The sequence below is a fragment of the Blennius ocellaris genome, assembly GCF_963422515.1.
Source record: "Blennius ocellaris genome assembly, chromosome: 9".
Taxonomy (NCBI): domain Eukaryota; kingdom Metazoa; phylum Chordata; class Actinopteri; order Blenniiformes; family Blenniidae; genus Blennius; species Blennius ocellaris.
The window spans coordinates 26,161,582-26,187,537 of record NC_137658.1 but is presented as its reverse complement, the minus strand read 5'-3'; the positions used below and the strand labels follow the sequence as shown (position 1 = coordinate 26,187,537).

Genomic DNA, 25,956 nt, shown 5'->3' with positions numbered 1-25,956 from the left:
ATCAGATCGGCTCCATTCCTTGTTTTGGGTGCCGGTGGAACTTTTCACAAGGTGGAACTTTTCCGAAACACTCGTTCTCTGTGGAAACGTGGGAAAGAGGAACTTTTTGAAAATGTCCCATACTGTGCATGTGTTCCACGACATTAGTAAATAGTTCAGCATATGCTCAGCAGATTGACAACAAGAACAATGTTTACCTCCAGAGCGTCATGAATCCCAGTCCATGTTCTCCTGGAACTTGGTAGTTTCATAGTTGACAGTCACCTGTAACGGCAATCCAACTTTGTTGTCAGTCCACTAGAATGTCTGTGTTTTGGTCGTCCTCTTATTGTTTCCAGTGTTTCTGCCATTTGCCTGTTAATGGATTCATTTTCAAAACGTTGCTTTGCTTTTTCTGAAATGTGCTTTCCCTTCAAATACTGTGTAAATGGGACCTTAGTAAACCTTCATTACTGCTACTCATGTTCAATTGACGGGCCAGATATCGACCCTGAGCTTGTACAGAAGCTACAACTCCCACACAGCAGCTTTGTGTTCTCCAGTGGCTGTCCTTAGCCCTGAGCTGCAACTCTCCCACTGCAGCTCAACCTATGTGCTCTCAAATCACACTTTAGATTTTAAAAAAGCTAACATTTGAATTGTCGCAATTCACGTCCAAACCATGTCCATGAATGTCTAGAATCGTGCTCCTGACATCATTTACAGACCATCCATCATTTAAACTAATGAAGTGGAGTTAGACGGATACCTATGCACAAGCATCTGGGACTTGAGGCCGTGTTATATTTAACACCCAATTCAAGTCTCAATCAAAATGCACTGACTATGTTTTGGTGGCTACAGTATAGGTCCAGGTGGCCTCATGTTTGACTACTTTCTGTAACAGCAATATCGAAGAAAAGCTGGGCTATGTTTTTGATTATACTGCTAAAAAGTTTTCACTATATATTTTGAACAATGGCAGACAGACATCACTGTATATTATACATTTGCCTCTTTTCTTAGGCATAAAAGGTTATTTTTTGCACTATATGATTAAAGTAAACAACTGCAGCAATCATCCTGCTTATTAAAAGTGCTCTGTGTGCAGCGCATAGCAGATCTATCAGTTCAGCTAAAGTGGGATATTGGTTAAGGTGACCCTGGCTGCTTGGAACAGAAGCAAGCTTGAACAAAAATGCTTGAAATTCACATTTGGATTCAAAAGCTTGTCCAGCTTACTTATTTTGGTTAGTTTTCTACTTCAGGTTTCAGCTGGCCTGTTTATCAGACAATCTTGGACTTCCAGAAGAGATTGAAATGAGTGGTTAAGCTGCATTTCTGTCAGACACACTAGAACACAGAAAGCAGACGCACCTATTCATTTTTATTGGAATTTTTTATTTATTTTGTTTTTAAGAAAAACTGTCAAACAGCTTTGTCAAAAACTAGGTTGGATGAACCGTATATTGATTCACACTTTGCACTTCAAACTAATAGGCATCTGCTCACAGATTTACATTTTTTTTCGCCAGTCATTTTCTCATTTATCTTGTGATGGACTCGGCACATATACGCTTATGGCCCTAGGGGCCGAGTGGAGGAGTTATTGATGATACATGTGAAATAACATTCCTTTCACATGTCCTATCTTTATGGACGTGAGGAGAAATTTGTCAGCCTTTTCAATCCGCCGCTCTAATTGAGTTTATTAAAATGCATTACCATAACAGTGCACCCACTTTCCACCATATGGCCGATATTTTTATTGCTTAAAATTGCTGTGAGCGGTGGGTCGTCCCTCTGCTTTCAGAGCCCACATATAAAGTGTGTGTCATGTCCTTGATTATCAGTGTACAGCGAAAGAGTAGCTGAAAGCTTGTTTAGGAATATTAATTTGGTATACAGTTAGGATGCCCACAGGCCATTTTGATTATACTGAATATGCAGTGTAGGAAAAGCAGTGTAGTTTTTGTGCACTTGCCAATCAGGAACAAACCAAGACATTTTGCGAGAGCATAATGAGCTATTTAACTTTAATGTTGGTCATAGCTAATGGGATGAACTGCTGTCAAAAATATCACACAAACCTTCCTGATGCAGAAGTTCAAGAACATTTTCAGTAAAACTTTATTTGATTGCAGTTTTTAAAAAAAAGTATGAATTAGTTGAAGAGTTGAAGAAACAAATCATTTGTTCAATCTGAAGCACCATTTACACTACAACCTTTTGTGAAAACAGAAAACCTGGATTGCATTTTGGATGTCCATTTACACAATAACCATGTCCACACCACTAAAAGCACAACTTTATGAAAACGGCTCCCAACATGGAACTTTTCTGAAACGCTCCAACTCAACCTCCATGTGCTTTTATTTACCGTATTTTCTGCCCTATAAGGCACACCGGGTTATAAGGCGCACCTACATTGATTGACATAATTTACAACATCATTCATATATAAGGCACACCGCCCTATAAGGCACATGGAATAGACCAATGGTCAGCAACATTTATAGCCCAAAGCCATTAGGTTACATTTTCCACTGATTCTAACACCCAGAGAGGTGCACACGCTTTATTTTAATAGTCTACCTGCACCCTATGCCAGGAGGACACTACACACAAAACCTTCTTCACTGCTGGTTGACAACTTACAACTACCGCTAATAATAATAACAATAATAAACTAAACTACATGAACTAAGCAACAAAAACACAACACAACACAATTATTACCGACACCACAAACCAAATAGAACCCCCAATAATTGCATTTAAAACACCACAAACAGCTGCAATGAATTATGGGAGTTTCTATCGGCTGCACTGAGGAGCTCAGGTTGAATTTGTCGCTGCAAGGCATGATGTCCCATCATGCCTTGCAGCGACAAATTCATGTTTTGTGTTGTTGGAGGTTATTGTGGCTCGTTGTTGGGCTTGGTGTTGTGTTGATTGTGTTTATGTGTTTCTGTTCCCCAGTTTAGGGAGTCATTATTTCATCTAGTTTATTTTGGTTTGTTAGAATGTTGGTGTGCAACCATGAGTGATTAAGGTGTTGTGTGGAGTGTCGTCCGCTCTGAAGATCCGGTTGCGAAGTTAGAGTTGTCAAAATAAAAGCTTCTGGTTGTTCAGCTGTCAAATAGCAGTCTTGAGTAGAACAATCGTCCATATATAAGGCGCATCGGGCTATAAGGCGCACTGGCAGCTTTTGAGAAAATTTGAGGTATTTAGGTGCGCCTTATAGGGCGGAAAATACGGTACAAAAAAAAAAAAAAAACTGAGCAAAACTCAAAGTAGTTGGACATCCAGTGAAGGAATAAAAGACAAAACAGTATTTTACCAAGGCTTCAGTTGTTCACCTTCAGTGTCACTCTCCTAGACACATGCAGACCACCGGCTTTTATATGATTGGCCCCTCCCCTCTGGACCGACCATCTTCACAAACTGTTCTGAAATAGTTCCCCTCAAAACTACAACAACAATACATTGTTCAGAAAAATCACTCTCAAATCATCGGACATTCTTACACCTTTTCTCCTTCACGTGATGATCACTTTAGATCCAGTAGAGTGTGGGAGAAACCCCTGACCAGTTAACACATGGTGTGCTCCACACAGGCCTGGATGTGGCTGATCTCCCACCTAAAGAGCATCTCAGTCTGACACGAGGGAGCACAGCACAAGCAAGGAGTCTGTCAGTAAAGTGAAGAGACCTCTCTATAGAGACCTCCATGTAAACGAGGGAAACAGAACGTGTGCACCAGGCCACAGTAAGTCGTTTTTCAGCTCATGCACATCCGTTCGATCGACGACAGCGTTTGCCTCCAGAGTCATGACTCCCCGAGTTCATTTTCTCCCGGGACTTGATCGTTTTTTAGTTGAGAGTCGCCGTGATGACAATCCAACTTTGTTGGCGCTCCCCACGAATGTCTGCGTGCTCGGCAGTGTAGCATTTTGTTTTCTGTGTGTGGTTTTAATGACAAAAACGACCAACATGCTAGCTACGTCATTATCAGCGCTTCTGCTGTTTGCATGTAAAAAGACAACCTTTTCAAGACGACGCTGTATAAAGGCAAAACGTTTCTGAGACAAAAATGCAAAAGAGATTCATTTTCTCTTGAAAAGTTGTTGTGTAAAATGGGGCTTTGGCGCCACTAATGTCCCTCCAGTGCATGCTGTTGGATTGTGTTTGGAAACAAGAATAGTCGGAGGAAAACTCGAACACTGGAAATACTTGTAGAGTCCACGCAAAAAACCCAGCCACAAATCCAACCCGAACTCAACATATAATTATGCAGTCTGTCCGTACACACTGTGGCAGATCGGAGCTTTTGGATTCACTTTCACCTTCAGATAGTGCTGGTAAATATGAGCAGTGCCAGCTGATGACTCAGTTCCATTAATTAGGCTGATGGATGTGATTAACGCTGAACTGCTTGTTATTGACCAAATTAAATCCTGGGACATTCTAATTCTTAATGAAGCATTTGCCAACGGCAGTCATCTACAGGCTTCTAATGAACCCAAGTTGTTTATATGACGCTGATGTGCTGTCGAGCTGCTCAGGCTATAAATATCAGTGAATCTTCTCCTGACACACTCAACTGTCAAGCAGTAAAACGAAGAAGGTGATTACTTCCAGTGGTCTCTGCATAGACATGGATGTTGCTCTGCAAACCTCTGGCCTGTAGCTCATGGCATTGTGCGGTGTTTTTCTTGCCCCACTGTTGATCATGTGTTCGTCGAAAACTCAGGATGGGCCCTCAGTAATTTGGTCACTTCCTGTGTGAAACTGCCCGAGCAACTAGTTTTGATTCCATCTACCAAATGTGTGACTGGACGTTGCTGCGGCGGGCTGCGTTACTAACGTTAGCTCGGTGGATGGCATCACGTTGAGAACGTTTCCCATCCTCTGAAGTAAATAGTTTCGGTCCCACTTGGGGTGAGGAAAGGTGACATTTCTCATTATGAAATGTTTTATTGACCCTCCAAGGAAATTTGGGAGTTGTATGAGAAGAGACAGGCCATCTGAAGGACTCAATGAACACGTAGGCTTAGTGTCTCAGCATAGAGCATCTCCCTGCTACATCACCGCTGGAGTTGCTGCGGTTGATGCTTAAAGAGTTGAATCAATGTGTCACAATCACTTTTGTAAAACCACCTGAATGGTTTGTTTTAAAGGCAAAAAGAACCATTTATGGGATAATGTTTTCAGGTGAAAACTTTAGTTGTGTTCTGGGCGTGAATTTACATGACAACCGTAGTCACAGCCCCGGAAAACTTTTTGAAAACAGCTCCGCCTCGGTCTCTGTAAACCGGGGGGGGGGGGAAATCACAACCTTTTGAAAACGCGGGCTCCGTCTCCATGCTGACGCAGAAATACTGCGGCTGCGCATGTGACATGCCAATTTCATTGAATTATTTTAGTCAGTTTACGGTTTGAGTGATTCACCACTGTGTAAAATGTCTGGAACTCTTTTGAATCCAAATTAAAGTTGATCAAGGTGTTAAACTTTCTCGGAGAAGTCATTTTTTTTTCCTGCGGCCTGGTTATTTTCTTTTCATAGGAAATTTGACTAAAATTGATTTTGCTAAAATGATTGACGCTTAATGGCTCACATTCCCTTTTGACTGTAATTTATGCTGATGTCAGCAAATTGATCTGGATTTTCTTTTTTTGGTTATTTTGATGAAGTGAGTTCACTGTCAAGATTTTCCCTCTTTCAACTTAATATGCTCTCCAGGGGAGGAAATGAGGCCAGAGTTAATGTGCAGAGGAAGACATTTAGTTGGCATAGTAACTTAATTATAGTCACCTTCCTCATAGAAGCATGATGTTACCTTATGTTCCACTTCGCTCACATGGCTGTTATATATATATATATATATATTTATTTTTTTTAATTTAAAAATCACTTCCCTCTTTGCTGCTAAAATAAGCTAGCGCAAATGACAGTACGGGAGCAATGCTGTATGCTTCCCTGGAGGTTTGGAAAAAATAGAGCAGTGGGCTCAGTCGTACTCCAGCTGCCATATGGGATATGCTATAGGCCTAACGGATTTACAACATAGAGGTTGAATGGAAATCTTATGATGACCACACACGCTCAAGGAAAAAAAAAAATGTAAATGGCTCTGGCTTTACTTTCAGGGCACAGCTCACTGCTTGATAACTGCTTCCTTTCACTTTTAAACACAGCCTGCAGTACACTGAATATTTGTTCTTTTTCCTTGAGCAAACCAATCCTGCACTGGAAATTGTTCTGACCATCTCACGACAATGTACTTGATCACTCTGTGGTCGGTGATTTGGACGAGGTGACTTTCAGCTGAGATGCTGCACGCCAGATCTCAGTGAGCGCTGATCTCACGTGAAGTCTCTGAAAAGGTGTGAGGCAAATTAATTTCATCCTCTGGTAAGCCAAGGAGCTGCAGTGACATTGACAAGTTGTGAGATGTGGATGCACTTTAGAGTTAATCCAGTGCTTCAAATAGTCCCATAGTGTTCTTTGGAGCTTGCTCATTTCAGACATGCTTGACTTCCAAAATGCGCGAGCCCGACAGCATAGTAAACTGTACTTTACACTCATTAAAAAAACAAAAAAACAAAAACTATACGAACTCAAAAAAAGGAACTTGATGTGACCTTGGTGTTTATAAGACATCACACGTACTGGTCTTATTTTCTAAGTCATTTTAATGACGATGAAACCCACGATTTAATCAGGGACCGCTTCAGCTGTCCTGATGAGTTGTGACGACTTTCAGTAATGCTGAAAACAGGTCGCAGCATGTTTGCATACATTAGTTTGTGCTGTGATATCCTGCACGACATCTACATGCTTCAAGGGAACAGAAATAGAAATGGATTACTGCTGCATCAAGACAGTTTCGCTGGATTTTACAACCTGTCTGCTACTCATCCGATTTCATCTGAGTGTTTATTTACAGGATTTATGGAGTGTAACATTTGAAACAAACCTATTTATTTACCTCTGTTACATCCAGTCAAAGATTTGTCGCAGGTTGACAGCTCCATATATCGTAAACACTGAGGCTTCAATCCACCGCACAAGTGAAAAGCGGTTTTGCTAAAACTTTTTGATGTCAGATAGCTGCTGATTAGCTGCCAAGACATCTCAAATGCCTCCACGGCGAGGCGAGGGTACAATTCTGAGAGATCTGTGTCTGGGCCTGTCAGCCATTTGGATTAATATGTTAAAGGATTTGACTCTGAAGGTTGTATTCCTTCCCAGCAAGTACTTAAATCGTATGTATTTCCTGGGCTTGCAACACTTTGTTAGCTGCGTAGCAAAAGAGAATCGGCCAATTGTTTTACTACTACTTGACATATCAAGTAGTCTCATTGATACGTTCAATTACACATCAATTGTCTGTGCGTCAAACTAAGCGTCCGTCTGTTCCTCCATGCATTTGTCCATCCATCTTCTTAACCAGGCACAATCCACAATGAGCTCTGGTTTCAGAGAAGCCCAGACATCCCTGCCCACCTCAGCTTCCCCCTGCTCCTCCGGAGAGATCAGGTCGTCCTCAGGCCACACCAGAGATGTAATCTCTAGTGGGAGGAGGGCTGATCCCCCCAGCTGACCATGCCTGGTGCACAAACACAAGGTAATCAGCTGGCATCCTAAACACACACTCTCTCAATGTGGAGGACGAGCGGCCATACTTCTCTCAAGTGTCCCAGCACTAAGGGGATGACGTCGACCCCCTACAAAACAAATCTGATTTGCCTGGAATGTTGTATTTGATCCAGATTTTCTGAGGAGGAAATGAGAGTGTGGATATAGGCACAGTGGTGATTTTATGACTCAGTTCCATCATCAACACACCCGCGGATCTAAGTAATACCTGGTGCTTTAATAACATTACCACAACAACAAACAATTGTTTAAATTGTATCTAATGTGATTTGCACCCCTGAATAACTACATGACTTTTGGTACCTGCTAACTGTTAGCCTGATTGCTTAGGTGGTTAAAAATATGAAGAAGCACCATAATTTAATCTTCTGAACTCGTTTACAGTCATTTGTGGTGTAAGTAGAGAGTGTGCTGTCATGGCAGTCTCACTAGCTAAGTAGTTTTGTGTTGCTATTATGCTCATAAAAGCAATTAAGTCCCTCACGGGAGAACCTGGACAAACTCATAAGGCCTTTCAGGAGGCATTAAAGTAATACACAAAGTCTGTGTCGTGTCGCTATAAGGACTTACTCCTTCAGCTGATTTTGGGAACTGCTTTGGGCACGTACGACAACGAGGGGATTGAAAAGTGTTCTTCATATGCCGAGTGAAGGCAGAAAGGGCGAGTTTCCTCTCTGGGTTTCTACCGATTAAGATGTATATGACAAAAGTGTTCACTTTTAATTTCTGCTTTCTGTGACAAAATCTGTATTCTGTCCCGCCCTTAACCCATGCGTCTATGTGGACTGCTAGTAGGTGATGCTGGCCTTGGTTTACCAAGGAGAGGACTGGCAGCCATTGGAATAAGAATGAGGAGTGACACAGACAATTAAAGGGCTGGATTCAGCCTGGCCTGACCTTCTGATCAATGCACTCCTACTTAGAGCTGGCAGGCGCCAAACCGCTACTCTTTTTCCAGACTAATAAAGACGGCACAGGGAGCAGCTCCTGGGCCGGAGTGCCAATACTTCTAACACCCCCATCGATTCTCATTACTGGTAATGGTTTCTTTGCTCGTGTGAGTCGGATGTTGAAGAGGACATGTGTGGACATGGGTGCTGTTCGGGGTTCAAACCGAATCTCCATGTTGTTGAGTCCTTATTGAAATAAATAGTCTAAATGATCATGAATATCCCCATGAGTTCTCAACTTCATCCACTCTACATTGATCTTACTAAAAATTTAATTAATCACGGAAAGTTCTGCAACACGAACAACTGCAGCACTTTCCTCAAGAATTGATCCAAGAGTAGGTGATGTTGGTGAAGAGGGGAACCTCACAGCTTTTACATAAGAATCAGAAGAAAAAAACCAGTCCCACATTAATTAGCTGATGTATGAATATGAGTTATCTTCACAAGGAATGAGTGGACATAATTCAGTTAAATGAATAGAATAATCACCATACCAGGCTGGAAAGGACGTTTAGTCTGAATGTTCGGTCACACCTATATGAACTGAGGGGGGATACAAATCCCAACATTGTCTGGTTCCTCTTAACAAGACAAGCACTCTCGTCCTGAACGCACGTTGAGTGTGTTGATAATAGTGTGATCAGTGGTGGTTGTGATGAATTTTGAGATTATAACTAGGGACGCACCGATCCATGTTTTTTCACTTTCGGTCCGATCCCGATACCTGAATTTGGACATCTGCTGATACGATACTATTCCGATACCAGAGCTCTAATTGTTTTAATATTATTATTAATATTATCATTATTGTTGATTTTATATGAGGCTGTAATAAATTCCTCTCTAGAGGAAAGTATGAAATGTATGCATGTATTCTCTTAAAAGACAACTTGAGGTTAGTAGAAGGTCAGAAAAAGAAGCAGTACAAAGTATTTTTGTTCTGTTTGGACAGCGTCTGCGTGACGCCATCATCTCATAATAAACTCTTTAAAACCTCAGAACCACTTTATTAATCCCTGGAGAAATTCTTTAGCAACGCAGCGCAAACATTCGTTTTCCCAGCACAACTGATGGGGGCTATTTTCACTGGGTGTTGAGTAGAGCAGGACGCAGCTTCACAGAGGTGTGAATCTCCTGCTACAGTGGAGGAGCTGCTGTTCATTGTTTTGATGCTGCGGTCAGTGCCATTGTCCTCGGCGAGCTGGCGTTTTAAAACCGTGACGTCTGGCGGCAGAGTGGCGTCTCCCTGTACTAAGACTTTGCAAACATCCACGTTGATGTGTTGCTTTGCTGCTTTGTGGTGTTTTGAGCGTAAAATACGTCCAAACAGCGACAAGTTGTCATGAAAGGTTGGATAGCCGTAGTGCTGCTCAGCCAGCCTGCTCGCTGGCTGCAAACTGTGGAATGGATTTCCTTACTCATTACTCTGCGTCTGATTGAGACCCGCCTCCGTTCAGGAAATCCCTTCCACATTTTGCAGTCGGCAGGGAATCCCTTTTGGAGTCATTTCAGCAACAGTAAAGCAGACGAGGCTTCATGGATGGGAAGTCTCCGCAGGTTGGATCGGAAATTTCCGATCCGTGAATTACGTTCATATCGGAACCCGATACCGACACTGGACCAGATCGGCCCCATCCCGATTTATAACCAGGGGAAGTTTTCTGAGTTTCTCATTCTTGTACAGTTGTGTGGCAAGAGCAGGGAAACCGCTCACTTTACACCTTATTGATGAGTGAAGCCATAAAAACAAGCAGGTGTAGGGATTGTTTTTCTTTGTGGGTTTCTGTGAACCAGTATGATGCCAAAGCTCAAATTGTATATACAGTATGCATATATATATATATAAGTCAAAGCTAAAATGGGGTCAGTGAATCCATTTACATTGAGTAATTGTAATAATTGGCTCCAATGCCTTTACATGCACTTCAGAGATGTTATATTATAGATATTCTGGTTTTCATGTTGCAGTTCATTATCTTATTTGTTTTGTAGTAAAAACAAGGTGATGATTTTTACAGCATCTTGTTTTGTCCTGTAGAACATGGTTCAGGCTTTAATTTCATTTACCATGAAACTTGCATGATGTGATAAACCTGATAAGATTATGCTTTTCATGTGATTATTTGAATGTTCTGATAACTTCAGAAATCAGATTTTTAGTGTGACTGTAACTTCAGCATTGGTCCGTGTAGTTGTTTGCATCTTGCATCATGGTGGATTGATGTTGAATGCACAAAATGTCACGACATTACTCTTTGAGATGTCGGCACTGGGCAAGGTGATGATTACTTAAATGTTTATTATACCCTGACTAATATTTTTTGTTTGACCATTGGTGTTGTGTTTTGATAAAATTCAACCATTTTAATCAGAGACAAAATCTAGTTTGTAATACTGTGATTTATTGTTCTCACACGGCACCAAATGACTGCACTTTAGTGGTTTGGAGACCTACTATACTGGAAATAATAATAATTTGGTTGTAATTAATAAGTAACCTGGATGACTGTGCTTCCTTGGGGGTATCTGATTCTCACTTTGCTTTTCTTGAAAAATCCCCTGTAGTCTTCTGTGCTACAGTTTTCTTTCCTCACTCAAATGTATAGGGGATTACAGAAACATTGTCTGCTCATCATTTCAGCGCTCAGTGCTGCATTAGAGACCTTCACGCCGACAATAGCATCATGGAAAAACATTGCACAGGGTTGTGTAAGTGTGGGCATTTTGCCACAGGGCACAGGTAAAGAAGATGGAATACAAACGAACAAGCCCAGGGTGAAGGCTTAAAATGCAAAGACAGCGGTTTATGTCCTTGTACTCCTCAAGAGGTGTGATTGCACCGGTCTGGAAAGTTCATCATAGCAACCATAACTTTCCTTTTTGTCTTGACGCTGGCCAGGTAGGCAGCAAATACGTGGAACGCTGTAAGAGCTACGCTCCAGCATTCACCTCGGATGTGTACTTGTACATATTTGATTGGCCAAGATGTGCTTTGATAGATGCTTTAAAAAAAAGAAAAGATGCTAGTATTTTGAAACGAAGGTGCACAGTATCCAAACAGACCTTGTTGTTCCATGTGGTTTCAGACAGAATCAGTCCTTTTTGCTGTTTTCCTTCATAAAAGCGGCTTCTTCTTTTGTATTTTGAAGGATTCAAGATGAAGACACATCTGTGCAGTGTCTCCGGAGCCTGACCAAAGTGGCCTCGTGCTTGAGAGAAGCTGTTCCATGACTACTGTGTCACAGGTACGAGCAGTGATGCATTTTCCCATCATCCTTGGTTTGTGAATTAATATCAAAAGAAAGGCACGAGTTTCTTTGTAAGTGAAACTGGAGAGTATTGTTCATTCCACGTCATGGTTGACCTCCGAACATTTGTGGGCTCTTTCTTCAGAATCAGACGTCCATCTTCAGCGGCTGGAAGGACAAATTGGTTTTTACTGGGACTGAGTGACAGCAGAATTTTCTCTAAATATAGTTCCCGTTCTGGCTCAATGCGAAGTGTTTTTAATGGATCATTTTATTTATAGTATCGATTTCTGCCTGTCCATAAACTTTGTGTGGTAAAAATAAAACCAGAAAGTTTGGAGACGCTGGAGGCCCACAAAAGACAATATGGGACCAGTAGATTTCAGCCCGGGGATGCCGTATCTAGAAAACACAGTCACCTTGGATTCACACATCATTTGGCTGTGTCAGACAAGGTGCTTTTAAAAAGTTGGCTCAAACGTATTCCTGTAGACTTCAGTTAAATCTGCTCCATTTAATGAGGGACGTTGTGGAAATTGCCACTGCCAACCATCATCTTTGTGTCACTTTGACAGACGTTAAATCTCAGCAGAAAATCAGGTGTCGGAGGAATAAGGAATCATTTAAAATGATGTTGTTTATTTTTCTTTAGCATTACTCCACGCTAAATGTTTCCGTAGCTTTCTTCTGGGCTCGTCTTCAAAACATTTCTCATGTACCTGCAGACTGATGTTAGCTAAGATTGCCTACACAAATTGCTGTCATGCACTAGTGCTTTGATGCCTTTTTTGCTTTGTAAAAGATTTGAGGTGTTTCATTGCAGCCCTTAATATGCTTCACCAGAGAGTGGTACAAAGGGGGGTGCTGCTGAAGTTATTTGGCTTGCAGGATGTGGACGGTTCTCCGCCGTCCCAGAGGCTCAGGTGCTGCTGCCCTCTATTACCGCTGGAATCTGCCTTCAGATACGAGCAGCAGATATCTCCTCTAATTGCCTGTTGCCTAAGAAATACTAACTACTATAGATCAGGGCTGCATGTGAAATAGTTAGTTTAAAAAAAAATCTTTCTCTTTCTCGAAACTGGATTTTGTGTTTTGGGCACATTCACAAATTGGAGAGTTGCTCACTTGACGATGTGTGGAATGCTTTTCCTGAGACTGATTTATTATGTACCTGCTATTTTAGTTCAGGAGTTATACCATTACATGTAACTTAGAACAATGTGTTGTCAGGCCAGAAATACATTTTCAAGCCCAGTAGTCTTTTCTTTTCTCCTGTGTCGTCCTGCATGCAGCCTGCTGCAGTTTTCTCTCCGCCATTTGACACCATGTAATTTGGATTCCAGCTGTGGGACAAGCTGTCAGTTTCATATGGATTTTTTTTTAATGTCATATAGATTGCCGTTCAAGTGTGGAGCCCATAAAATGCAAAATCTCAGTGTGGATGTTGTGTGTGTGTTTGATCTTGTCTTTTCTTCTTCTAATTCAGGTGATACATGTGGTATTTAAGAGACAGCTATAAACAAAAGCAATAATTATATAACCATTGTGTGAAGTTGGAAAGGTTTTTGCGTGGAGCCACCAGACTGAAGAGTTCTGAGGGGAAATTAAACATTGTGTCAGCACAGTTAATGACCACGCATCCAAAGCCAGCTTTGACTCCTGTTCTCATCCAAAACACACAATCAAGTTGGTTTCCAGGAGCTTTAGTTAACGATGCTTGTTGCTACCTGTTTGAAGCAGCACTCATTAATATGAGCTGTTCCTCTCATTCGTAATCAGGCTCAGGGGGACTTGACAGACTTGAGGAGTGACATTTGCATTTGGCTTTTGGAAGGCGTTGTAATGGTATAGTGCATGTTAAAGTAACATTGTGCATTTTCTATAACCACAACAATGGCACACGGGCTAACTTTGTGACTTCCTCCGTCATATCTCTTCAATTTGCTTTGACATTTGTGTGTGTGTCCCCGCAGAGTTGAAAATTCACCCAACGGCAGAACGAGCTCTGGTTCAGTGAAGCCTCCACAATTCACAGACACACAATGTTTTGGGAGTTTTTCAGCGTTGGCACACGTTTCTATTATCTCTCGTAGAGCTCACTCTGCCTTCACCCCAACTTCGGAATGATTCATGCCCACCACATGTGTAGAAATTGAAATAATCCTGAGTTGTAATATTAGCTTGTTGCTTCATTCTAATTTTACACATGCTAGGTTTTCTTGTGATACTCAGGAGGCTGTTTAATGTCCTACTTTAATACCCAACATGCAAGCAAATGGGTCAAAGCTTCTGTTCTTCACTATCCGCAGGAAAATGTCCGCCACAGCAGCTTTTGGTTAAAACTTTCAAGGTGAAAGATCTGATGATCGCTCAGAAATTTATTCACACTTACTTTTTTTTCTTTCCCCGGCATACCAGCAAGAATCCTTTTATGAGTGTAAGATATTTTTTACTTGCTGGTCATCTTGTCACCACCACCCACTAGAGCTGGCTGTAAGATGTGATAAGAGCTTTTGCTGTTCCCTTTTCATCTAAATCTTATTGAGAATACAAATGCTCTTGTCTCAGAATGTTGTTGAGAGCTGCTTTCACAACGCTGCACACTAACTTGACCACGCACACACGCAGCAGCAAAGATGCTTGCCAGAGGAACGTACATCAGCCTCTTACCGGTTATTACTGAAAACAACTATTTGACATTGAGACTGAAATCCGATCACCATTGTGTCTCTGAAATGGATCTTACCTGCTATTCTGTTCATTTGCCATTGCAGATCAAAATAAATCGCTGCCCATTACTAATGTAACATAATAGAGGGGCCATTTTCTGTCAAGTCTTAATCGCATTCATCACAGCGTTGCTGTGGATGAATTTTAATGAATCGTGATTAAATATTGTTCATTTTTTATCTATATTAATCACGTTTCATTTTGCATGAGCAAACAGACTGAAGAAAGAAGGGAATATGTTAGCACTTAGCGTGTTAATTAAACACCTTTAACAGTTTATGATAACAGAAAACTTCCACATCAATGTGGCCCAGTCTTGTTGAGATTGTCTGAGAAACGACGCGTCACTCGGGGCTCTTTGCCTCAAGATGATGGCTCAGTCACAAACGTTCAGCGAAAACATATGAGGTGAGAAATAAGCAGTGCAGTTGCTGAGTCTGTCCTCGCTTTGGTTCCTCTTCAGCGAGTTTAGATGCTTTACGAAAGCTTTGTGATGCATTCCACTGCTCCTAGCTGCACCTCATTTTGCTGATTTGTACTTCGTATGCAAATGAGCCTGGGAGGGACACATTTAGAAACGGGGCCGATCCGATCCTGTATCGTATCGGGTTCCGATACCAACGAGAGTAATGAGCAGAAACGAGTCAGGAAATCCATTCCACAGTTTGCAGCCAGCAAACAGGCTAGCGTAGTAGCACTGTGCTATCTGACTTTTCATGACAACATGTCGCTGTTTGGACGTATTTTACACTCAAAACGCGGCAAAGCAACACAGCAACGTACATTGTCTGCAAAGCCGTAGTACAGCAACTGTTTGCCCAGAGCGGCCAGACGTCACCGTTTTAAAATGCCAGCTCGCCAAAGAGCACAGCACTGACCGCCGCATCAAAACAGTGAAAAGCAGCTCCTCCGCTGTAGCAGGAGATTCACATCTCCGTGAAGCTGCTCTACTCACAACTCCATGAAAATAGTCCCAATCAGTTTGTGCTGAAAACACTGGTGTTGGTGCTGCATTGATAGATTATTTCCCAGGGGATAAATAAAGTGATTCTGAGGTTTTAAAGACGGAACAAGTTTATTATGAGATGATGACGTCATGCAGACATTGTCCTAACAAAAATACTTTGTACTGCTTCTTTTTCTGTCCTTATCCTAACCTCAAGTTGTCTTTTAATAGAATACATGCATACATTTGTACATTTCATACTGTAGAGAGGAGTTTCTAACAGCCTCATATAAAATCAACAATAATGATAATATTAAAGCAATCAGCGCTCTGGTATCGGAACAGTATCGGTATTGGCAGATATACAAATTCTGGTATCGGGGTCAAATCTGAAGTAAAAAAACATGGATGGGTGCTTCCCTAGGCGCAATGTACTGTAGCTCCAAATGCACCGTACCTGGCATGCACCGCGGTGTGTTTCACGTAGGCAATGAATGGGATGTGAGAAATTGATGGGTCCTGTGGACACGTACCTCCATTCTGAATTGCAGATGTGGAAAATGAGTCAGCATTTTTTATCCGGTCAGTCAGATTGGTTATTGCATCCTCTTTACTTGCTATAAAATAAAGTTCCTTATCCACTGCAGAGACGGGCTGTGCGTTTCAGAGCCAGGCCTTCACTGCTGGTCTGAGTCAATCCACCCCTCAACAACTTCTTTATGGCTACAAAAGCCATGTTACTTCAGAAATACAGTATAAAAAAGCTGCTGCTTTTCCAGAAACTTCTTTGAAAAGTAAGTTCCTTGAAAGTAATAAAATGGTAAATAATATAATCCTGAATCCTCCCATGGAGTTTGTAGTGAGGGCAGGTACATTACACTGGACGTACGCTTGGAGTGTGGTGCATTCAATGACCTCTTGGAAAAATCCATCTGAGAGTTATTTTGACAATAAATCTGCAACCAAATGTCTTCATCTTCTCCTTTAGTCATTGTAGGTTGACAAATCCGCTGTTAAATAAACACAACTATATTTTTGTTCGTGCATCTCGCTATAGATGCAGCTAGCTCGCTGGAGGGTGAACTCTCTGACGAGCCAATCAGAGGGCTTGAATACACTGACGGCACACCAGGCCTGCTGGAAGGCCGTGACGGCCCGCCACTGATCCACTGTATCTCAGTAAATATGGTTAGAGTCATTCCATGTCATTCATGTCATTCTATAAATACACCGTCCCTGTCATGTTTCTATTAAGTTATGTCTCAATGTTACTACAATGGCAGCAAAGCTGGTTCCCCCTTCATTAACCTTTCATCAGCATAACATTGCACATTTATCTCCATTTAGATTTGGTTAATCTTTCATCTCTAATCTCTTGTTAACACATTGGGATCTGTCATTGCAGTTATCAGTGATAGACGACCTCCACAAACAAAAAAAAGTTTTTTTTTATTCATACCAGTGTGATCACTACACAAATTCAACCCGATAACAACAATGACCCCATCATACTGCTGGAGGCATGTGGAACTATCTTGAGCCAAAAGAAAAAAGAAAAAGACTGAAGGAGTCCGACAGCAGATGGTTCAGTCCCCACAGAGCCCCGATTTCAACATCGTGAAGTCAGTCTCAGATTACATGAAGAGACAGAAACCGCTCAGACAGCCTGAATCCACTGAAGAATTGCGGCAATTTCATCGAGATGCTCGGAACAATCTTCCTGCCAAGTACCCCGAAAAGCAGTAGGCCTTTTCACTGTACACCCGCTACTACATGTGAGGATTTGCCGCTTTTCTCTCCAGCTTTCATCTCATCATAAATTGAATATTGTTGCATTTTAGAATGTTGTGTGATTCAAATCCTTGGCCTCTAGCAAACCACCTCTGGCATTTAATTAAATTGTTTTAACTGAATAATAAAATGCTTTCTTCTTTTAATTCAAAACATAAAAACAATGAACACAATAACCATTAGCTGCACACAATAACTATTCATTTGTCTTCTATTTGTAACTTATACAATCAAGTCATTACTATCCTGCCTCTTCCTCCCCATGCAGTGGCTTTTATTATTTGGCAGTTCTTATCCAATAGTCTCATAGAAAAGACTTATTACCAGGATTGTTGTTCACATCATTAACTTCTTGTCCAAACCAACATACCATTCACAGCAGCAGGCTAATATTAGCACTCACCTTTGCTCTGTCTCTCTCTCTCTCTCTCTCTCTCTCTCGCTCTCTCTCTCGCTCTCACTCGCTCTCACACACACACAGAATAAATTATCAGCTGTTTTTGTCAACATCAACAAGACTGCATGAATTTGTGTTTCCTGTTTAGAACAGGAGTTTTGCTAACTGCCCTTTAAATAGTTCTTCTGTATTTCTATTACCATTAGCGGCTGCTGCAGGCCGAGCACCACTGTCCACTGTGATGTGCTGTAACTGCACATCATAACTTGTAAGTGGGCAAAGTCACGCAGACTAGAAAGTTGTACGGTCGCCACTTGGTTCGGTGAACACGTCATGGAAATCACTAATGTCTCCTCTAGCGTTTTCCACAGCAGCAGTTTCGTGATGGCGGTAGCTAATTACAATATCTTGAACTCCTCTCTGCCTCCAGCCTTTTGTATTTTCAAAACGAAGGCTGGGAATTGGATATCTAGTAGGCTGAAATGGCTGTTGAAGCACCTACACACACTTCAAAACTCTCTTCCACCCCAACACATATTACACATGCACATACACAATGTATTATTTAAAAAAAAAAGAAGTTTTTGCCTCTTCGGGAGAGAGTTTCTTGAGCTGTTTTTTGTGATTGTAAATGGGTAGGGAAGGACATGGTCGTATTTAATCAAGCCCTTGTGTACATTTGCTTGCAGGTCTGAGAGAAATTCACTCTGGCACATTCAGACTTGTTCATATAGACAAGTATCAATGCATCTATCTTATTAAATATTGACCCAAATTAGACTTGCCGGTAGGTAAAGCCAGTCAATGCCTTGTGAAAGGTAGAGCAGACCTTGGAGAGGTGAGGAGCTTTACTAGTTGGACTTCCCAGCTTGACGAGAGAAAGAGATTCTGCTTTGACTGGTCGGGGTTAGTTTGAAGTATTAGCAAATGAATGACCTCTTTCTTGCAGTTTTTCGAAGGACCACTTCTCTTAGTGGCATTAAATATGAAATTACCTTGAGGGGCAACAATTTTGTCAAATAAATGGTCCAGATTTCTTATAAGAATTTGACAAACTCTTGCACAAAAGTTTTGTTCAACTTTATAGACTGGTAAGAATTTATTGTCCATGAAACGACGACATTTTCAAGTGAAAATGTAAAACTTTCATCTCGTTTTGAGGGTCGGTTTATGCAATTGGCACCCAAGGTGTAACTTTTTGAAAATGCTCCCACTCTGTCTCCATGTAGTCGGGGGAGAACACTGCTATGACTCTGGCCATCGTGGCTTTCCTCTGCTCATGCACAAGTAGACCTCCAGAGTCACACAATTGACTCTCTATATACTTTTTTTTTGTCATTCCATGGTGCACAACTTGGCAAATTTCCTCAGCGGTACGTCCTCAGCCATCTATTTAGAAGTTCATACTGTATAGTTCCCAATAGAAGAGCTACCCCCCCCCCCCCCCCCCTTTTTTTTTTCAAGGATGGGAGTGCAAAGAAAGAACAAACCTCACTACTTGATGAAATATGATATTTTGCAGTGGGTGCAAAAAATGCCAAACCAGTCAATTTAATAGTTGTTTTTTTCCCAGTTTTTTTCCATTCTTAACACCGCTCCACGCTGGGGCTTGTCTCGCGCCGTGGCTGGGGGACCCATCCCGCTGTCCACCGCAGCTTGAAGCTGGACGTGCAGCCCGCCTCACATGCCCTCGTCCCTCCACGGCCACGCGGCGGCGGAGGGGGTTGAGTCGGCGGCGGAGACTCTGGACTTGCGCCGGGTCCTTCTCGCCGTCATTTTATTCGTAACACTGTCTTTCAAGACTGCCACAGCAAATCTGTCCTCCCCGTTGAGTACCTCGACAGCACGCTCTCGTTCTTCGCCGATAACAAGCTTCTATAAGGTGCTCGTTGCGCGGCCTGCAGGAATACTTCCGCCTCCACAAAGGCACATGTAATTACTGTATTTTACAAACTGCTTTAACTTGCACTCACGTTCCTAGTCGACGTGCACCCCCTGAGGCTTGCACTCGCGCCCTGCACGTCTATTGGGAACTATACGGTATTTGCAATAACTCATTTCCAATGAGGAATCCATTTGCCACAGTGGTGTGACACACTTTTTTAAGGCCCATATAGTTAAAGCTAACAACTGCTCGTCTATTTCCAGAGGGAATCAGAACAATTGCAATTATCTATGGGTTTCCACCCGTGCTCGTCTGAGGAAATTTGCATGATTTGAACCTTGGCAAACATCTCAGGTTCTGCTACTGAGAGATGTGAGAGCCTTGATGGCTGCTAGGAGGCATTTTGCTGGCTTTATTCACTGTTGTGCCTCTTTTATGAACAGACATGCACTCGGCAAGAAAGCACATGAGCGTATTTCTGCAAATGTTAAACTATTCATCTGAGATAATTTGCTCGATTCCATGTTTCCCCTCTGAAAATACCCACTTCATTTTCTGTTGTTTCGTATTTTGTGACAACAATTTCATTCGAGACTATTGTGAACAGTGAGTGGATTTAGAATCTCAAGAGTCTACATGTTTAGCTGCATAATGCAAATGCATCTGCAGTAGCTCCTGTTTAAACAGATTTTGTTGTCGGATAACAAATCAACACAGTTCCAAGATGTTCAACATTTCCCTCTTGTTTACTTCCACTCATAATGTCCTGATTTGTCTTTTCTTCTCTAATGACACTGTCACAGTCATGTCTATCAGTCTTGTGTTTAGGAATAAAATGTGTGGAACTGCTTGAAGTGAGACTGCAGAGTTCATGACATTTGTTATTTGTGCTGCTGCAAGTTGAGTAACGGGAAAATAAACTGTCACTGGGGTTGTGTGAACTGTGATAATTGGTCTGATGTGTAATTTCTGACTGATGCAAATTCTTTACTTTTATTGGATCTGGTAAACGCACTGACACATTAATTTCACTTGGTGACATGTTCATTACTGTGTGAAACGCTCTCTCAAATGAAATATTGGTGCCACCAAATTATGCTTTCGTGCCACTAATGGGAAAATGTCACTTGCTGCAGGAGCGAATAACAGAGCTCTTTAGAGATTTTGAGTTTAAGCAAGTCGTTGTCTGGTGTAATTGCTGTGTGGCTTTTCTGCAAAACTGAAACTTAGTACTTTTCGAATTAACACAGCTTGAGACGTTACCCAGCAGATATGGAACAGGGTTTATTTCAGCACAGCACAGTAGATGCTGCTGTGTGCCCTTCTGAAATGTTATTTTGGTGTCTGACAGCATGATAAATCCAAGTCTGACACAATCCTGAACAGGTCTGAGGCCCCCTTGATCCTTCAACAGATCATACAGGATGCTTGGATTTAACTGAAGGGATAAAATAATGTTGATGCAAGTCTCCAAAAAAAAATAAACAATCCATAATGTCAAACTTTGTATGATCCAAGGCAGACCCATGACATGGCCTCAAGCTTTGATTTAGAATGACTGTACCTTGTCATGTTATTGAGAGCAAATGTGTTCACCTTTATTTGACTTGACTTGTTTTCACATAAAAGACTATTACAAAACACAAATAGTTTTGGTTTCATGAAAACATGCAACTTTCATTTTTTAATCTAAGTTTTGTTTAGATTTACACATTACCGTATTTTTGATCACTATAGGGCGCACTGGATTACAAGGCGCACTGTCACTGCTTGGTCTACTTTTGATCTTTTTTCATATATAAAGGCGCATTAAGAGAAACAAAACAGTCAAACTTTATTAAACACGTTCACAGTAACTCAACATTGTTAAACGTTTATGAGCGTATTCACAGATCTTCTTTTCAGTGATCTTGTTTTTGCAGTATGCGCGGTTTTTCTTCATAATCGTTCGGCAGCTGCGGCGAGACGGTAGTTCGTGTGCGGATAGAGAGATTGCGTCTTTTCATAAAACGAAAGCAAAAAGAAGGACCGCCTGGAAAGTCATTGATATTCCTGTCCCGTGCTAATGCTGTTGCCTTCAGTGGAATAGAGACTGTAGAGACGCTTCTACCTGCTGCTCTCTGTTCAATAACCCCCTGCTCAATGTGGCCACCTCGCTTTGTTTCTTCTTCACATGGCGCAGGTCATCTTCTTGCTTCCTCCACTTCTGTACCATTAATTCATTAATGTTCAATTCTCTCGCAGCTGCTCTATTCCCATGTTCTACTGCGTAACTGATAGCCTTGAGTTTGAAGTCCACGTCGTATGCGTGTCTTTTGACAGCTGCCATTTTGGGGTCTTTAACACACTGTAATATTATGGTGAAGCACAGTATGTATTACTGCGCGACGCTCCTGGCTATGGTAGCTGTAATGCTGCAAGCGGTGCGGCTTTGTATTTGAACAAAGTCGTACTAAAACCTTTTTACTTAGCGCAGTGAGCGCCGTGTATCACACAAATTCCCTTCAAGGTCAGTAAGCACAACCAGAATGAATCCATGTATAAGGCGCTTTGGATTATAAGGCGCACTGTCATTTTTTGAGAAAATTAAAGGCTTTTAAGTGCGCCCTATAGTGCAAAAAATACGGTAATGTCACAAAGTCAGTCAGCGCCTCTAATAGAAAATATTTACAACAGATATATTATTACAGGCTTCAGGCCCCGTTTCCTGTAAAAACACCCCATTTTTGTGTTTTCGTTTCAGACATGGCAACGTTTTTAAAACAATGTCCCTTCAAACAGAAATAAGAAACAATGTAGCCACTGTGAGTTGGTGGTTGATTTAGTAATAAATCTACATACACATGTGTGCAGAGAACAATACTGGATACATATTGGATAAACTAAAATATGTGGGAGTGAAAGAAGGAATATGATGGAGGGACTGAGGAGAGAAGGAATAAAAGGAGGAGTGAAGGAGATACTGGGGTGGGAAGGAAGAGGAAGGGGCAGAAGACGAGTTTCTAACCGACGGGACTATGGGGGAGAGTGCAGAGCGGCGGGAATAGATTAGACTAACTGGAAACCAGCGGGTGGAGTTGGTGCAGCTTCGTGAAGAGGAAGATGAAGAAGGGAAATCCTCAGGGTTGAAAAAGCTGCTTCATCGGGGATGACGAGAGCAGTGGGAAACAATATAGATAGGCTAAAGATGATAGGCAGATGGCCATAACGAAACTTTATGGAAGCAAACTGCCATTAAACCCAAAAGAATAAGAATAAGACTGTCAAGTATAAAACGACCAAGTCCCAGGAGAGTACGGACTGGAATCATGGCCAACATTGTTGTTGTTGTTCATCTACTCACACATGAGCTTGTGAAGTTGTGAGGTGCAGCATTTGTGAAAAGTAACGATTTGGGGCCTGTTTTTAAAAAGTTGCATTTCCGTTTGCTCTGAGCATCGTGGCGACCCAAAGTTCAACAGAAGTTTTCTGATTTCACTTGAAAATGTGGTTTAAAAGGAGCCTAGTTTTCTCTTCTTCTTCATGCATGTGTTCAGGCGAGCATGTTGTGTGTTTTTTTGTAGCTGTTGCTTTGGTTGTGCGGCACTTTGAAAATCTCTTCTTTTTCCTCAAGTTGCCAAAATTAATCTTTTTAGTCATGTCAGGAAAAAAAAGAGCAGATCCGGGGAGCTGCCCATTGCTTTATGAAAGGCCCTGCTTCTGTATGCTAGCTGGTGATACAGACAAACTGAGGGGCTTGGAAAAAAGGTTGAAGCACTGTTATAAGTGACGTGCTTCCAAATCTCAGCCATTCACAAATGGGCCCAACAGAAGGCACTTCATTGATTATCTTTGAGAACAAACATCATGTCGAGATAGCATCGATGCACTATATCCTACGTTGTGTCATTCTGAAACATAAAGGCCTTTCTCACATGGCTGAAGGTAAAGAGGCTGCAGACAACGGGTATTGTTCTGAGTTCAGTCCTCTGGGGAGAGCTTTGCAGAAAACAAGGCAGAAGGTCAACACAGAGGATCTTTTCTTTTCTTTTTTCAGGATGGTCACACTGAGCTCCCTCCCCCTGGTGTTCACCTCTGTGCTCCTGGGCAGTCCTGGTGTAAATGATTGTGTTGGTATAAATAGGCTGACAGTCTGGCAGGACCAGGTGGTCTAATCTGCCACCTCAGTATCCCCCCCCCCCCCCCCCCTCCCTCCCTCCCGAGGTGGCGAGGCAGTTGTCTGTCCCCATATTAACATCGGCCCCCACAGATGGGCAGCTTCTTCCACATTGGTGAAATTGTGGCATCAGAGGTGCTTTTTTTAGCCTCTTACATTATTTTTATTTATTTGCGTGTGTGAAAATGTTAATTGCAAACGATGAGTTCAATTTATCTCTTTTTAATCATCGTAAATTAAATTGTTTTCCTCTATTTGTTATATTTCCTCCAGCGAATCTAAAATAAATGTGGAAACTTCTCAAAGAGCACATAGGGAATTCTAGAACATTTAAATGACAGAAATAAATCATGTGTGGAGATTACAAGGTTGATCTTCAACCTGTTCAAACATAGAATAACATCAAATCTTGATTCAATGTGTGGTGGAGGATGTCGCCCTCTCATTACTCTGCCCACACCAATAACTGTGGACTCTGCGTCACTTATTGACAATGCATTCACAAATATTACTGAAGAAGTCAAATGTGGCATTCTGATAAATGATCATTTACCTATATTTATTACTGATCAGCACTGAACCAACATTAGATCCATAGCAGCAATTTGTCAGCATCAGAACTGAAGAATCAATCAGTGAGTTCAGAAAAGACTTGCTAGAAGAAGAATTGGATGGGATTTATGTTGAAGATGTAAACTCAGCATTTGATACTTTTCTTGGCCGGTTCCAGTTATTATGTGACAGAAATTCTCCCTTAAAATGTAAGAATCAAATAACCCCTAAGAAAGCATGGATAGCAAGAGGTTTGCAAAATGCTTGTAAAAAGAAAATGGCATTATACAAGGATTTCATAAAATATAGAACACCAGCAACAGAATATACATTGTAAACATATAAAAATAAACAGACGAGTATATTAAGACAAGTCAAAAAAGATTATTCCAAAATGTTAATGGATAAAATGAACAATATTAAAGAGACATGGAAAATACTAAATTGTGTAATAGAGAATAAAGTTGGAATAGCAAGTGCACCCAACTATCTACTAAATGAAGAAAATAAGGAAATAGACATAAAAGAAATGACTAATGAAATCAATTCTTATTTTGTTAATATCGGCCCGGAATCTGTCAAAGAAAATTAACTCCCATGAACTCCAGGAAGCTCGGCAAACGGGAAGTAAAACCATGAATTCCGTGTTTCAGGAGGGAGTTACTGCAGCAGAACTCAGTTCCACTGGAGCTCCGCTACAAAATAGACGTCAACAGACAGTTCAGTATGACGCTTATAAAACACATTTTATAAATAAACCTTTTGAACCCATCTTTCATATCCAGGGATTTTCCACATAAAGTGAAACTATCAAATGTAATCCCACTCTTCAAATCAGGAGATAAACACTGCCTAATCAATTACAGACCAATATTACTACTTTCACAGTTTGCTAATATTATTGAAAAACATTTTGTTTACAGAAAAAAAAAAATCTGTTGAGCGAGAGCCAGTTTCAAACCATCCGATCCACAGCCGTTATAATGAAATTTACAGAGCACATTACTACCGCTCTGCTACTACTGATGCAATTTTTTTTTTTTTGTCAGGAAATAATTTAAATGTCATGTGGAAAATAAGAAATGGGAAAAATCTCAAATTGGTTTGACGCTAAATCACTAAATGTGGACAAAACTAAATTTATAAAGTTTTCAAATTCCATGTTGACATTAGATGTCTCTGAGTGGAAAAAATATTGAAAGGTTTACAGAATGTAGGTTTTTGGGTGTGACACTGGATTAAAAATTAAACTGGAAAGCTCAGGTTGACCATGTTGTTGGAATTCGTACCCGTGTTCCCCTGAATTCCTGCATGTTCGTTTGATCCGGGAGAGGCAGAAAGAGAGCGTTAATTTCTTCAATAGTGAATTTAATAATCACACAAACAAGAGATTACAAAAATGCATATCAGATTATACAATGCTACAAAATTCCATATATCAGAGATTACATCTATACGAGCTCGGACCGTTCTTCCTTGCAGACCCAAGTATATAGGCCAGGTTTACAGTGAAGAAGGGCCCCGTTGTGACGCGGGGTTCATATTTATACATTTGCATACAACACCTCAACCTCACATTGGTCAGTTCCTAGTGATGTATGCGTTGCTATGGTGAAGTTGTTATTCCTTTGTCTCTAAAACTGCTTTAACCTG

General features: G+C 41.3%; 1 protein-coding gene across 2 annotated transcripts in view; it reads left to right on the top strand.

The window, feature by feature from the left end:
- The window catches only part of enox2 (ecto-NOX disulfide-thiol exchanger 2), a 205,475-nt gene that overhangs the window by 4,855 nt on the left and 174,664 nt on the right, over positions 1–25,956 (top strand). For both annotated transcript variants that reach the window (XM_080502063.1, XM_080502061.1), the window contains exon 2: positions 11,748–11,843. The gene's annotated coding sequence lies outside the window, so the exon portion shown is untranslated. The remainder of the gene's footprint in view (positions 1–11,747; positions 11,844–25,956) is intronic.